The following is a 13,092-nucleotide window of genomic DNA, read 5'->3' on the forward strand; positions in this document are numbered from 1 at the left end:
AACGACAGTGCAATGTCTGTGCAGCGGCGCAGGTGAAGGGAGGTGTCCGTGCGCTTGAAGGGAGCACCCCCTAGGACCACCTCTCAGTCTTCTGTATCTGATGAAAGAGTCCGGAATCGTGCAGGATATATTCAAGTTATTTATTCAGAACGCCCGTGAGCGGGCCCCAGCTGCACAGTCCTGGAGAGTGCCAGACATAAGAAAGCAGCAGGTTATTTACATCACAAGCGGCTGGGAACCCGACAGTCGTATGTGTACATAGATATTATGAATTACCAATAGTGGGGGGTGATTAACAGCTCCAAAATAGATGCGGACCGGAGTCACCACTCCATCTCGAGATAGTCTGGCCGCATGCCATGTGAAGCATAACATGAAGGCTAATCGGCCTGTGGTTACAGAATCGGGCAGTGAATCATATATGGGACGTCTGGTTTCTGCAAAGTAAACATGAACTTCAGCAATCCTCTCGCTTCAGCTGGCATGAGTTAATTATAGCCGGGAAGTAAGGATAAATCCATCCTCTCATTTGCCTCTGCACTCTGACCTACTAGCAATGTACCATGGGAAAGATAACATATGCTCTTTGCACTCAGACAAATGTAAATGTGTCCACAGTTCTTTTTCGTGTATGGGAACATTCCTGTCTGCTCGGGCAGGAAAGTAAGAGTTTAACGCTCTGCTGGGAAAGGAGGCTATATGTGGAACACAAGCTATTATTCTCACAGGGTGGGATGGCAGATTAGGTTGATACACAATGGAGACACTTACGTCCATATGAAATTGCAGTTTCACACGCTTCAGCAGGACATCCACAGAAGTGTGCTGTTCGTTGTGTGACGGCACAGCAAAGAGCCGTGTGCAGCGCGGGAAGAAGGTACAGGGGCGTGTGCGACCGAGTCCTGGAAAGACAGGGCAACTAGGTAGTAGCAGTGAGATACGGTAACTGTTCTTTGCAGAGTGCCCAGATAAACACGTCCTTGGCAGTGTGCGGAGATGTAGACAGGTGTCTTGTGCAGTGATGCAAAATGCAGCTCGTTGTGTGCAGTACACAAAGAGGCACAGGAGTGTGCCGTGCACGGTGCGCAGTACCATGGACTCGTGCCGTGTGGTCGAAGTGAGCAGAATGCGTGCAGAGCAACAGAGCATTGACCGGCAGAGGAACCGCTAACAGGGAGGAGCAGGACAGCAACGGAAGAGCATGTTAAAAATAAAAAACAAGTCAGGTCCCGGGCCGGCAGCCAATCACAGCGCGGCCCGGGAAATGACATCACGGGGTGTCCCGGGCCGGCAGCCAATCACAGCGCGGCCCGGGGAATGACGTCACGGGGTGTCCCGGGCCGGCAGCCAATCACAGCGCGGCCCGGGGAATGACGTCACAGGGGTGTCCCGGGCCGGCAGCCAATCACAGCGCGGCCCAGGACACACGGCAACAAGGGGCGGGACTTAAAAAAAGAGTCAGAAACGCCCACGATTTGCGTTCTGACCGGGAAAGAGTGATGGACAACCGTGTCTTCCAATGGCTAGCCTCCATTTATGGAGCTAGCCAATGGAAGAAGGGGCGGTTTCAAGTCCCCACTATTGAGATTACATTAGATTTCGCCCTGGGCGGAGCAACTGCTACGCAGTTGCAACGCCAGGGCGAAACCTAAAAAGCCATGTCCCCCAAAAATTGGCATGGTACGATGAAGAATGTATGATGCTAAGCAAATGACAACAGCTTCAATGCAACGACAGGGTCAAAACTGCGCCGCTCACAAGCTGTCATCAGTGGCTTACTCGAGGAGGCCGACGATGGCGACGAAAAATACAAATGAAAAGCGACAACAAGTCCTAAACCATGCTAACAGTTATGGCACGCTCAACCGCCTCATTTTGTAAATTGAGTTTTTGATCAATACTGGTATTGTCAGGCTGCAGCTCTAATACCTACAAAACCCTCATGAAAAAGAACAAGAGAGTGAGAATGGAAAGGCGGAAAGGAGAAGGAATATACTGATGATGCACACGGAGGGTGTGACAGCAGATGAGAAACTCGTGCATTTGGAGGACGGTCACTGCAAGATGTAAGATGCAAGAGGTAATGCTCTGTTGGTTAAGCTGCCTGCCATACAACGGCAGACTAAGGATTCTTTATTCAATTAGATGCGATCTCACGTGTTTTTCGAACAGCTGCCGCAGGTCACTGTATAGACATCAGTCCGAGGCTGCAAAGGCCTTTTTTTGGATCCGCAGTCAAGCACCGCGTGCAGGCTTTTTGTATACTTCACAGCTGTCACACAAAGTTGGTACCCCCCTTTCCATGGACACCTCACTACAGGAGGCCGCAGTCAGTGCTGCATAACACATTCTGAAAAAAACCCTCCCCTCTCCCCACCTTCCGTTCCTCATTCGCAAGCTATAGTCCAGCCCCTCACGAGGACCGTCATCGTCCGATCTCAGCGACATTGATGAAGTACAACATGTCCTCAAACACACACAAACCTTTTCTTGTAGTTTTATATAGCGCAGACTCGACCCGAAGCCAGTCTTGGAGTGCTTTTTGTAGGCACTGGCGGGAGCAGGAGAGCCAGGGGTTAAACTGGGAAAAACAATGCATGGGTGGACAGGCTTGGGGTCTCATGCTATTAAAGCCTTCCCTCGCATCACTATGCTGCAAGCACTAGCTTAATAATAATAACTCCACGACCGTCATGTACTGCATCGTCTCGTGCTTCTGACAGCCTTGAAGAGCTGCAAGTTAATAGCACTTGGTTTACCGACCTGGTAAGGATGAAAAGCTGAGCAGCCACTACAGCGATTAAAGTTCATGATGCCCTGCGGACACAGACAGATCTCAGCATTAAATCGAGCGATGCTCGGATACTGTAATTAATTGCCAGGGTGAGAGACAACAACAAGCATTTACAATGCAACGGTCTCGCCTTTGCGAAAGTTAGAGCTAATGTCATTGTTAATGACAACATTTTTATTTATGTGTTGGTTTTGAAAACAGATAAATAAATGGCATTGTCATTTACAATGCCAATAGCTTACTCTCGCAAATGCGGGACCAATTGCATTTGCACACACACACACACACACACACCCTATCACCCCAAAGAAGGCACTGAGAGCTAGTGCATGGAGACATTAGTAGTTTGAATGTACGCTTCAGTACACAGCAGTTTCCCACAGCACGGACTTGTGTATTAATACTGCAATTTCTCGTTTCAGTTCTTACTGGACACGCAGGATGGTTGATGAATATTTTAGTTTCAGAGGCGTTCAGCAAAAGCGCAATTTCACTGCTAACATCCCAGAAATACTCAATAAGGTCACCCAATTTCTATCAACCACAGCTACTGCCAAATATTTGAAAAATATTCTGGTTTCTTCGCTCTACTAGTCTCCGTCAAATGAACTTGAAATTGGCTTAGCCTATTTAAGTTTTCAGTGCTTAAGCAACTGCTAGGTCTCGCAAGAGCCCCTCCCACTGCTATGGATCGACAATCAGCAGTAGGTTACTGTGTTTTATCTCACGGTATCTGATCTCCACCGAGCGACAAAAGCTTTGGGCAAATCGATGCAATGGTGTCGGTCTAGTTCCCCCACAGTCTGGTGTAAGAATTCGGGGAGGATTCCAGGCCCGCATCACAACAAGCATCACCTGTGATATCAAGCAAGGCTGCAACCTTGCGTCCGAAAGTGCAACTTTCCCAGCAACTGATGGGCTTATCCGGACCCACGTCTTCCCACTGCAAGACAGGTTAGATAACACTGTGCAGCGGAGAGGCCTGTGTGCTGGAGTGCAGAGTGCTATTAAAAAAACAACAACACCACAGCCAGTGCAGATAGCCTCAAAAGTCAAATACCACTACACAGCATCTTACATTGAGAAGCTGGTGCAACAGACCGCGAGGTACCCAGGCAAATCCCACTGTACAAAAACAAGATCTACAAGCATGTGCAGTTAGATTCAAGGGCCAGGGTATCTGGAACTAATAATTACAGTGCTTCTAAACACCCTGGTACAGAAGATGCAGTTTCTATTGAGTGACTGACAGTGCCCACTTCCTCCGCCCCCCCTCACCCCCATCTTACAAAGAGCCTCAACTAATGTGAACACCGCTGCCTTAACACGTGACACCTGCAGGTTATTTTCTATCCATCTGCTCTTTTAATCAAGTACGAGATGATGCTATTAAATGTAATTTGCATTTAAAAGTAATAAGTCTTTTGACATTAAAGAACTGGCAAAATTAAAATTGTTGCGTGTAATTGCAGCTTGATTTGAAGCTTGCAGTTACCAAAAGATTGTCAGGGGAACTTAACTTCGCAAACACGTTGCCTACTGAAAATCAAACTGTGGCCCAGGAGCCGTACAAACAGAAACCACGACTGCAGCGGGTAAACAAATGAGGCAAGCTCGTCCACAACATATTTGTGATGGGTGTGCAACATACTTCCAACCAACAAAAAAAACGAGAGAAAGGGGGGTCGTCTTGTTTGAGGAAGTAGATTGCATGGAATGGGTAGATGAATGGGATGCGTGCAGAGTAGAGGGGCTGGGGGCAAGGACACAGCAAATGGCAGCAGCGGAGAGGGCGGGGGCGCCCGGGGGGAAGGTGCCAGACTCCGCAATGCAGGGTGTGTGAGCAGGCTTCACGCGTGGGGTGTGGCCATGGCCTCCGTGCACAGCGGTGGGTGCGAACTAGGTTCGGGGTGCTGGGTGGGCACGAGGTGTGAGGGTGATCAGTGTGCCCTTGATGCGGACTTGGCGGGCAGCGGTTTGCACAGAAGCGTGGGCTTAATCCTTTGTTGGAAGTGCGGGATGGGCTCGTTGTACGGGATGTGACACCTGTGTGTGAAGGTGCTGGATGTAAGTGTGCTGTCGTTGTGCAGCATGTTGGAGGCGACCATTGTGCAGTGTGCGGGCCCTAGTCTTCGTGCTATTGGCCTTCCGTCGACTGAGGCCGGGGGGGGGGGGGATCAGGGGCAGTGCGGGGTCGGACGAGGTGGAGCTCTATTTACTGCCGGTTCCACGGATTCCTCGTGTGCTGTGCGAGAGGAGTGGTGTGCAGCGTTCAATGCGCGGGACTTGGGCGGTGCCTGCATCGCACGAGCGGGGTGGCTGGACCACACAGGAATGGTCACGCATCCCAATTACAATGGTGATCTTAGGAAATCCAGTAAAAGAGGTAAACAGTTCTCAATATATTGATACGGCGAAAGCGAGAAAAAAAATGTGACGCTTAGGAGCGGGCACGTTCTTCTGTGATTGGGGGGTGGGACAGATCTGCAGAACGTCACGTTATATATTACTTTGCAAGGTGCCATTTTATTAAATGTCCATGAACCATTAACTGTTTGATGTGTACAAACTAAATCCTGATTTCTTCAGCCCGGAAGTGAGGGAGAAGGTATTTTACATTTGGGTATAATGTTGAGCAAGCACTGCAGTATCTGGAGCAGAGATACGTTGTAGCAAACAAGTGTTTAATACAGAGAAACTAACCATAAGACAAATGTCTGAAGTTTTGGACCAGGTTTCTTCTTTCTGCAATATGTCGAGCAGCCATATAGAAAAAAATGCCCCCGGAATCCCGCCGCGGCCGTACCGGAAGTCAGGCAAGGGCGACGGGGGCGGGGCCTCGTCCGGACCGGAAGAGGAGGCAGGGGAGTCAATGCGTCTCGCGGTCCGGGGCTCCAGTGAGCGGTGGAGAGCCCCGGAGCCGCCAGCAGGAGGCTGCGCGAGATTGGCCCGGTAAGTTCCAAAGGGCTGGGGGGGCTTGGTGCACTCGTGTGTGCATGCTCGTGTGTGTATGTGTGTGCATGCTCGTGTATGTATGTGTATGCTCGTGTGTGTATGTATGTGTGCGACGGTGACGGTGGGGGCGGCTCGGTGCGCGTGTGTGTGTATGTGTGGGGGGGTGTCTCTGTATGCATGTGCGTGCGTGTGCCCTTGTGTGTGTGTTTCTGTTTATGCGCATGCGTCTGTTGTATTGGAGCTGCGCGCATTGCTAGAAACTTGCAACAGCGCTCGTACTTGTGCGCGTGTCAGTTTGAAATCGCCTGCAAGGTGATGCGCGCGGCCAGGATTGTCTCCTGGAAAGCAGACACGGCAGCAATAGGTTCTCGGCGGAGACGCGCTTCCGCGCGGCTTAGCCGAGACCTAAAAATAAGGCACATTTTACACACAATCAAAAACAGAGAGGAGAAAAGGCAAGCATTTTCAGAGTCTGTGGGTTGGTTATCTCAGCGTTCCAGTATACAAATGGTTCGTCCATTGGAAAATGAACACTAGCAGAGGAGGCTTTAACAAGCGCGGCCGCGCAAAAGCTAAACGAAAAACAACCTTTGAAATCTGACCCGAAACAGATGGCACACTGCACACCGCTGCTTGTAACCACAAGCCGTGGGCGGATACATTTCCTGGGAAAGGTGGGACATGCACCCGCCTTTGTCCAATTGCGTGCTGTCTTCGCACGCAAAGCCCTATAGGAAAAATGCTTAAAAAAAAATATATTTTTTTTTAAAACACGCAAGAGCATGTGAAAAGTCCTGAGTGATTCCAAGAGGTCGATTTCCTAGAGCAGCGCATGCGTACTGCACATGCGCGCTGCGCTCGGCTCCACATAAAAAAAGCATTCCACACTTTCCTTTAAACCCCACAGGACCCAGCAAGTTTGCCACTTAAATCCTCTCACTTTGCAGTCAGAGTAAGAAAAGTAAACACCAACCTCCATTGGAAAACAGAGGGTAACATTTAACTTCTGGACAGGAAATGTAACAAGAACAAACACAATTTACAGGCTTGTTTTATTGCTTATTCACTTCTGAACTCCAGCATGATTACTTTCCCTACTTCAAGCACTAATAGGATACGTGTGAAATTGAGGAAGAGGATTGTTGAAGTTATTCTTATTAGTAAAGGGTACAGACTAAAATAAACAAGCTGGCAGATAGAACATAGTTCTTCTCATAGGCATGAAAGACTGGGTGGTGACAGATAAAGAGAACCATTCAAGCAGAGAGATAGGAGGCAGGAAATAACAAGCATTTGCAATGCAACAGGTCTCGCATTAATTAAGTTTGAGCTATTGGCATGGCTAAATATTGCAACAAAAGTCTATAAATTGTAGGCCAAAAAATGTGTATGTATTTTTGTAGCAATGGTGGCATGCTGCGCTTTAGATGAATATGTTTCAAAGTAAAGTGCGCTTGTGTGTGGGTGTGTGTGGGTGTGTGTGGGTGTGTGTGGGTGTGTGTGGGTGTGTGTGGGTGTGTGTGGGTGTGTGTGGGTGTGTGTGGGGGTGTGTGGGGGTGTGTGGGGGTGTGTGGGGGTGTGTGGGGGTGTGTGGGGGGGTGTGGGGGTGTGTGGGGGGGTGTGGGGGTGTGTGTGGGTGTGTGTGGGGGTGTGTGTGGGGGTGTGTGTGGGGGTGTGTGGGGGTGTGTGTGGGGGTGTGTGGGTGTGTGTGGGGGTGTGTGGGGGTGTGTGGGGGTGTGTGGGGGTGTGTGGGGGTGTGTGGGGGGGTGTGGGGGGGTGTGGGGGGGTGTGGGGGTGTGTGGGGGGGTGTGGGGGTGTGTGGGGGGGTGTGGGGGTGTGTGGGGGTGTGTGGATGTGTGTGGGGGTGTGTGGGGGTGTGTGGGGGTGTGTGGGGGTGTGTGGATGTGTGTGGATGTGTGTGGATGTGTGTGGGTGTGTGGGGGTGTGTGTGGGTGTGTGTGGGGGTGTGTGTGGGGGTGTGTGTGGGTGTGTGTGGGTGTGTGTGGGTGTGTGTGGGTGTGTGTGGGTGTGTGTGGGTGTGTGTGGGTGTGTGTGGGTGTGTGTGGGTGTGTGTGTGGGTGTGTGTGGGTGTGTGTGTGGGTGTGTGTGGGTGTGTGTGGGTGTGTGTGGGTGTGTGTGGATGTGTGCGGATGTGTGCGGATGTGTGCGGATGTGTGCGGATGTGTGCGGATGTGTGCGGATGTGTGCGGATGTGGGTGTGTGCGGATGTGGATGTGGGTGTGTGCGGATGTGGGTGTGTGCGGATGTGGGTGTGTCTACTTACTGCATTTCCACAAAACAAAATAATGGGTCAAATCTAGTATAACAACTTGCTTTGTGATAGATATATTTAGTGTAATTCTGTGAAAAACGATTTCATGTAGTAAAGAGCAGTGGCTGGTGAACTTCTTCAATTATAAACAAAATCCACCTACGTACACAATTCACTCTGGGAATTATTTCTGTTTGTTCATAAATCTGTTCTGCTGGACGATTGGCATGCTTTTCACACAATGCCATCCACTTTTCTGTTGTGTAAAAGAAAATGCCCAGGCCTAGTAAACAGCATTCGTACCAAGTGTATCTGATAATATGCACGTTTAAAACTGCCCCCAACTAACCAGCACTTCATTAACTTATATATACCGAAATGTATTAATACCTACAAGCATATAAAACTGGGTGATCTTTTATTTATCGAACTAAGACATTTCAAAGGTGCAGACCTGGCGGCCGCGGTGGCTGCCTACCTTTAGCCCGTGAATGTTGCACTTTTACCAATGGTTTGCAGGCTGGAACAGTAATTTACCAAATTGAAGCACACAGAGTCATTCACAAACACGTTCAAAAGCAATTGCTTAACAAGCAGGAAGTAAGATAAGAGAGGGGGTGGCAAATGGTGAGCACTTTCGCGGCCGCTTTGATGTTCTCAGTGGCCGCGGGACTCACTGAGAACATCAAAGCGGCCGCGAAAGTCCTCCCAAAGGCTGCAGGCGGACAAATGGTGCGCGCGCCCGGCGCACATGCACTGTGCCCGATCCGCCTGCAGACTTAGGGAGCATTTTTGAGAGCCCTTACTTAACTCTCGCAGAGCAACGCATGCGCGTTGGCTCAGCGAGACCTAAAAACCCACCACACACGTTTATTGCTTCCTGAACTAACATACAAGGGAGAAGACACACATACTCTTGTGGAGTGTGTGAGAAGTTGGCCTGATATGCAGTGCTCACTATTCTAGTGATCACTATGTATCAGTCCAAACAACCCTTATTGATGTTTGGTTGTAAGTCAACCTGATAGACCAGCTATCCTAGTAGCATGGACACGTGCAGTCTTTAGGCTAAACTCTAGAGGGCGTGTTAAGCCAGCTGTTTTACCATCACATATACCCCTTGAACACCAAGTGAAAGGACACCACACAAGTTGTTATGAAAATAAACGTATATTTATTTATAACAAGACTACCCTGGCTCTTTATGAGACAGGGAGCTAAGCACACAACAAAACTCTTAAAGAAATACTTAAGGTCGCACAATTTACACAAATGCCCGAGGGGCACGAAAAACCATATACACAAGAAGTGGAATGCGAATTACTAGCAGGTAAGTAACTATTCTCATAGGCTTTAGGATCGCTAGGACTAATCTACTGAACCTTCAGATTGCAAGCAGGAGGCCTAGGGACGTCGTGTGCAGAGTGGGAACTCTCACGCGTAAGGCGGGAAAAAGTCTATGGAGGCTAGTAATAGCAAAGTTAGTGTTCTCGGGCGAACCCGACTAAGTAGAGCTGAAACGACAAAGGATCCTGACACTTAGATAGTTAGACTATGCTGGAGCACCGAAATGCTCAGGTTACCTAGCCCAGGGGCTGCGGCTGCATAGGGCTGAAAAGACGTCGGAGATCCTCGTTGCAGTCTATGGAGCCTGAAGAAAGAAGTTGCTGGCAGGCGACCAGTGAAGAAGTTCGTGGTGATCCAAGCCTGGGTCGATGAAGATGAAGACCTGTAAGCAGAGGGGACCAAGTTCTGAATCACTAGCTAGTGATTAGGTGGGCACCAGGATGGCACCGGACGAAGTCACCTCGACCAGGTGAGTGGGCGACGCTGGGCTCTGCAGTCTCTAGGACCAGGAGGCTTTGTCGGCGACCAGGATGGAGGGGCGAGCTGTCCCACGAAGGTATCTGCTATCGACGTCGCTGGACCCAGGATTGGGGCAACAACTCTTGGCAAATGCAAGCCCACGCGGTGGACTCAAAATGGCGTCTGGAGTGGACCAGGAGGGTCCGGGGTGCTCGTCTGTTGGAGGGGAGCAAGGGCCAGTCTGGAGCAACCAGACCAGCGGTGTTTGTCGTCGAAGTTCGTTGTCAGAGGGTCACTAGCCAACGGGCAAGCGACCTGGACAACGGGGTGAGCAGTAAAGAGCAGAAGGGCCCCACGCAGATCTCGTGGATGCAAGGGGGCTGGACTTCGGTGCTGGAGCTGCTCAGGGTTGGGGCTTCTCGGACCCCAAAGCACTTGGGCGAGGGTCACTCGGTGGTCGTGCTGGGCAAGCGTCGGGCAGTCTTGAAGATGGCCGGTCCCTCGAGGTCTCGTCACACCCACGGGTCTCAGCTGGGCTGAAGATGCAGGTAGAGGTCAGAGGTGCCAGGGAAGCCGGTTCTCGTCGAGCTGGGCAGTCTTGATCCGGAGGAGAGACTTACAGCAGACCGCGTTGCTTGGATGGTGCCTGCTGCTGCAGGGTGACTACTCCTTAGTCACAAGGGAGAAATCTTAGGAAGAAGTCTTGAGTTCCTTTCGTGGAAAGTAGTTTCAGGATTCAAAGATGATCTAATTTGGAAGGGGGCCTGCTCCTACCTTTATCCTGCAAAAGGGGGCTGGCACGCGACTATGTCCTGCCCTATGGGTGGGACTAGGATGGGGGGTGGTTACACCCCTCTCCTTTGTCCGGTCTCTCCCCAGCTCAGGGGCTGGTGTGCCCCCAGAACTGGTTTGAGCCGGCCTATGCACAGTGAGCACCGGGGTGCCACTTGCAGTCACCTTCCTCTAAAGCCCTGCCTACCTGGGATACACAAAATCCTGTCTGGGATGGTGCTGGCACCGCCCCTGACAGGAAACCCTTTGTCCTTGCCTCCGTTGCTGGAAGGACTCCCAGCAGCAGGAGGGCAGACTTGTGTCTCGGTGGCAGCATCCATTTTGTGGAGCTGAGGCTCTGTCTGACTTTAACCGGGGTTACAGGTTACATACATGTCGTGTCCCTCTAGAAGGGTGGAACGCTAACCCCGTCGCCAGAATTGGCGAGGGGTTAGTATTCCAATTCGTATGACACCTTACTCGACATGTTTTGATAATGTTATACCAAAGTTAGCATTTGACCGCGAGGTACATAATGCACTTAAGAGTATATGGTATAGCGTTATCATGGAACAGCTATTAGGACTTGGTTCCGCAAGCTGCAAACGGGCTCAGCTCATGCCAGAGCACCATTTCACATTATTCCAAGCACTCTGCCTTCAAGATTGTTAAGGCCTGCCATAGGAGTGACTGATAGGAATATATGTGTCCATTTTAGGGTTAGATATAGGAATACTATATCTAAAGCAAAGGGTGATTACACCACCTTGCCCCAGCTGTCAAGCAGCCAGTTGTGTCAGTTTTGGATGGCCAGCCAGGGGTGGCATAATACATGCTGCAGCCCCTGGTAGGCCCTGTGTGCACCTATGCCCTGGGTACCTAAGGTACACTGTACAGGGGCTGATAAGGTGACTCAGTATCCAATTAGATATGTACCTAGGGTACATGGAATCCATTTTACAGAGAGAGCAGTGGGCCTGGGGTCCTGAATGGCAGGGCCCCAGGTCAACTAAGTCAGAAAACCAGCAAAACACCAGAAAAAAAGTTGGGGGCAACCATAGTCAGGGATCTACCTTCCTACATAACCCCCCCCCCCAAACGAAAGGAGATAAGGCTATCCTTGACCAGGTAAGCCTACATTGCCTAAGTGGCCATATAAGGAAGTACCAGCACTGGCATGGTTACCCCCTATCTCATGGTCCACTAAGCAATCCCTCACCCTAAGGGTATCTGAGGGTCTCCACCATAGGGAATCTCTACCTGTGGTGTGTTTTGGTAAAGTAAAAGGCTGGTGCTGGGATGGAGTACTGAAGTGAGACTCCACTAATGTTGGGCTCAACTTCCTCCAATCACCATCTACCATGTGTGCCTTTCTTTCCAGGACTGAGTTGCTGTGAGCTCTCAGGGTCAACCTCTGGCTACCTAAAGCTGGAGGCTGGGTCCCTCTGTTTGGCTTACTGGAGGGACAGGTCAGGTCTGGGGCCCTCAGGTCCCAAGTTTGGCTGTGCCCAACAGTGTCCATCTGTGGGAGGTCCCTAACTAATTTTAAGGGGGATTCCTCAGGAGTGTGTTTTATTTTCACTTGGCTAGGTCTGCTAGCTTCCGTGCCCTTAATCTGCTGATTGGGAGATTCTTTTGGACAGGGGGCCCTTTGGGGTCCAACACTGGCCTCCCTGACCTCTACAGCCCTGGGCTGACTGAGGCAGGGTAGAGAGGGGCAGGTTACCTGCTCCAGACTGGGTCCCACCTTGGAAGGGTCCACTGACATCAGAGGCTCTGCCAGGCTAGGCCTGACTACCTCTGGGGCAGTTTCTTCACAAGGGGTCAGGTCAGTTCCCTGAGGAGGCAGACCCTTTCCTAAAGTCTGGTGGGAGGGAGATTTCTCTTCCTCCTCAATGCTCTCTGTCTGAGTGGAGTGATCCATAGTTTCAGGCTTCACAACACTATTATCTGTCTGAGTTTGAGCTGTGGCCATCACAACTCTCCCAACCTTTTCAGGAGGGGACTCAGTTCGGGTATGGGCTGTGACCATCACAGCCCTGCTAACCTTTTCTGGGAAGGAAGCGGTCTGAGATTGGGCTGTGACTGGCACAGCCCTCCTGACCTGTTCAGGGAGGACATCTTGGACTGGGGCTGTGGCTATCACTGCCCCACTAACCTTACCATGGAAGTTTACCATTTTGGAATGGGTTTCTTGCTCTACCTCAGCCCAGGCTGAGATCTCTAAATCATTCCCCAGTAGGCAATCTACAGGCAAGTTTGATGACACTGCCACTCTCTTGGGGCCAGTGACATTTCCCCAGCTGAGATTTACCACTGCCATGGGATGATCTCTCTGCACTCCATCAATATTGGTCACCTGGTATGTGGCTCCAGGTAAAAGTTGCCTTGAGGGGACTAGGCTCTCAGTCACCATGGTGATGCTAGCCCCTGTATCTCTATAGGCCTCAACTTTTATACCATTGATGAGGGGCTCCTGTCTGTACTTGCTCAA

The 13,092-nt window shown here is 50.6% G+C and overlaps 1 protein-coding gene across 1 annotated transcript in view; it reads right to left on the reverse strand.

Annotated features, from left to right (window-relative positions):
- NFKBIB (NFKB inhibitor beta) overlaps positions 1-13,092 on the reverse strand; it is a 64,243-nt gene that overhangs the window by 35,975 nt on the left and 15,176 nt on the right. The gene's annotated exons all lie outside the window — the stretch shown is intronic.

The sequence above is a fragment of the Lissotriton helveticus genome, chromosome 9, assembly GCF_964261635.1.
Source record: "Lissotriton helveticus chromosome 9, aLisHel1.1, whole genome shotgun sequence".
Classification (NCBI taxonomy): Eukaryota; Metazoa; Chordata; class Amphibia; order Caudata; family Salamandridae; genus Lissotriton; species Lissotriton helveticus.